Source organism: Marmota marmota, unplaced genomic scaffold (genome assembly GCF_001458135.2).
Source record: "Marmota marmota marmota unplaced genomic scaffold, marMar, whole genome shotgun sequence".
NCBI classification, from domain to species: Eukaryota; Metazoa; Chordata; class Mammalia; order Rodentia; family Sciuridae; genus Marmota; species Marmota marmota.
Genome location: NW_026000038.1, coordinates 1 through 2,855, shown reverse-complemented (window position 1 = coordinate 2,855; position 2,855 = coordinate 1). Strand labels below are relative to the sequence as shown.

The following is a 2,855-nucleotide window of genomic DNA, read 5'->3' as shown; positions in this document are numbered from 1 at the left end:
AGAAGCCCCCGCTGTCCAGCTTGCGGATCTTGTAGTGCTTCACGTTGAGGCCCTTGGCGTTGTCAAAGTCGGACACGGAGAGGCAGTAGGCACCTACGGGAGGGGCCGGAGGGAGAGGGGCCGTGACCACCATGCCACCACCTCACAGGCCCAGGCACTGAGCACTGCCCGGGGCCCAGGGCCGTGCCTGTCTGACTCTGGAGGGAAGAGAGGCGGTGGGTGAGCCCCTAGCACAGAGCTCACTGGGCTCTGGGGCAGCCACAGAGGCCGGGACAAGCAAGCCAAGGGACACCTGAGCAGAAGAGGCCCACCCCGAGCCGTAGCCCTGGCAAGACTTCAATCCTGGGTATGCACCCTAGCTGGGTGACCTTGACAGTGGCTCGCCCCTCTGGACCTTACTTTCTTCCTCTACATCAGGGTTACTGGGAAGATCCAGTGAGGCCACATAAGGAGGCCTGGCACACAGTAGGTACTCAGTACGTGTTTGCCAGGAGCCCGGGCTGCCCACATGGCTGTGTGTCCGTGGCCTGGCTGCCACACTCCAGTCTGCACATAGGGCTTTGTCTGCAGCCCTTGCTGCTTCCTGAACACCACTCTTGGCTGGCATGGGGGCAGGTGCGCACCCTGACTCTGGGCAAGTGACACTGGCCAAGGCAGCAGCAGCCCTGGGAGGGAGACCTTGGGTTGGGTGTGGTGGCCACAGCTGGTGGCCCCTCCATCCCCTCCTAGAAAACAGCTTCCTCCACCTGCAGACCTGGCCAGGAGCCCCTAACCAGAGTCAGGGGATGCTGGAGGTGGCCTCGTGGAATGAGGCTGAGCCCCAGAGGTGGGACTCAGGAGCAGGCCAGTCCCCAGGGCCCACAGGCCTCCCCTGGACAATCCTCAGGTAGAGACCACAGTCCCAGCTACAGAAGAAAAAGTCAGGCCCAGAGAGGAAAAATGACCAGCCTCCGGCCACCCCTGCCTCAGGCACAGAGCTGGGACCCCAACCACACCTGAGGGTCCAGAGACAGCTGGGGGCAGCTGTGGCTTCTGCATGTGGCCCAGGCTGTGCGCACACAGAAGCCTCAGGCCTGAAGCTAAAGCAAGCCCTGGCCACGCGGGCAGGACCCAGAACGCCCTGCCCAGTGGCCACATGCTCACATTGGCCCCTACTCCCCAGGGCCCAGGCACAGGTCAAACCACCACAGCTCACTCCCAGGAAGAGAAACTCAGTCCCGCCCCCCCTTCTGCCTAGAGGGGCACACAGCGCCACCAACCAGCGATCCTAACCACACAGGCTCACACCAGGACCTGATGCTGCACCAGGACCTGATGCTCCGCTTTCCCACCCCCCGCTGAGCCCCAGGCCCACAGGAAGCTGCCCAGCTCGGTTGCCATGGTGACAGGGCTCCTGCAACCCACTTTCGGAGGGACTGGAGAGAAGGGGGGCGATCTTCACTCTCTAGTGGGGGAGGGCTGCAGGGGGGAGGGGCCAGGGCTGTGGGGGAGGGCGCAGCCCCAGGGGCCTGGAGGGGAGAAGAGGGGCCACCGCAGGGGCACCTAGGCTGGGAAGGAGTGTGACACGACCTCCTAACACTCCACCCCCTCCTCATCTGAGAAACAGGCCAGAGAGGCCGAGCCTCGGCTCACTAACCCCCAGACGACTCAGTATTCCTCCCATACACTTCCCTGACCTGCACCCTGCCACATACCCAGCTCCTCTCCATCTGGAGGGTTCTCCCCCGCCACCCGCCCCGCGTACCCAGCTCCTATTCGTTCGGCAGCACCCGCCCAAAGGACCCGCAGGAGCTCGGTGCCCGCCGCCCAGGGGAGGCCGCCTACCTTTCGTGGTCTCGCTCTCTCGCACCAGGAAGGTCCCTCTTGGGTTCTCCGTGTTGAGCAGCAGCCGCTCTGACTCCCGCCTGGTGATCTTGCCAAAATACCATCTGGGTGGGGGGACGGGGGCGGTGTTGAGGGCCCAGACTCCTGCCACCCGCGGGGCCCCTCCTGGACGTGGCTGAGCCCCAGAGGTGGGATCAGGAGCAGGCCAGCTGCAGAGGCCGGCAGGGCAGAGGCCATACTCACTCCTCAGCCTGGATGGAGTCGGAAGGCGCCACGTAGTTGCTGGGGATGTAGCCGGTCTGTCCCGTGCTGAGCGAGTGGGCCAGCCACCAGTCTCCCTCTCTGAGCAAGGGGAGGAGGGAGCAAAGAAGAAGGGGCCATCATCAGGTGAGCCCAGGGGCCTGCCCTAACCAGGGGCCGCCCGCAGCAGGAGGCACCAGGAGGCGGGGCCCACGTGCCCAAGCGCACCAGCTGGAGCTGGCCAGGCTCCCAGGCCTCCACTGCCAAAGCTGGCTCAGGGAGCTTCGTCCAAGCCGGACAGGCCTGAGCTCAGCCAGCCTTCGGCCCAGGCCAGGCATGTCCTGGGGCAGGAGGGGAGCGGTTCCTTTCAGTACCCAGCCACCTCCAGCGCCAAGGGCTGCGGGGGAAGGCGCACCCTGACTCTGGGCAGGTGACACTGTTACGGAGAGAAGACCTTCAGACTTCCCCAGCCCTACGACTCAGAAGCCCAATCCTGGAAGCTGGTGAGCCCTGCATGGAGGCAACGGGTGGCCCTTCTGGGGCCTGGGGACAATCTAAGCCCCGGCCCTGCAAGCTAGAGCAACGCTTGCTTCTGCTGCCGATCCCAGGCCCCAGCTCAGGGGCCTCCTGGGAACTGCAGGCCTCCTTCGCAGCTCGTCCACACACGGGGGAAGTGGAGGCCAGAGGGGCGGGGACTTGCCGTAGTCACAGAGAGTCAGGTGGGAGGACAAGGTGGCCCGTGAGAAGGAGGGGAGGACGGGAGAGGGACAGGCAGGAAGAGTGCCCGGCGA

General features: G+C 65.0%; 1 long non-coding RNA gene across 1 annotated transcript; it reads right to left on the bottom strand.

The window, feature by feature from the left end:
* On the bottom strand, positions 1 to 2,823 carry LOC107134953. The gene is made up of 3 exons (XR_001502495.2): positions 2,068 to 2,823; positions 1,825 to 1,928; positions 1 to 93 (listed from the first exon to the last, which is right to left on the bottom strand). It is a non-coding gene; the product is annotated as an uncharacterized LOC107134953 (long non-coding RNA).
* Positions 2,824 to 2,855: the final 32 nt, after the last annotated feature.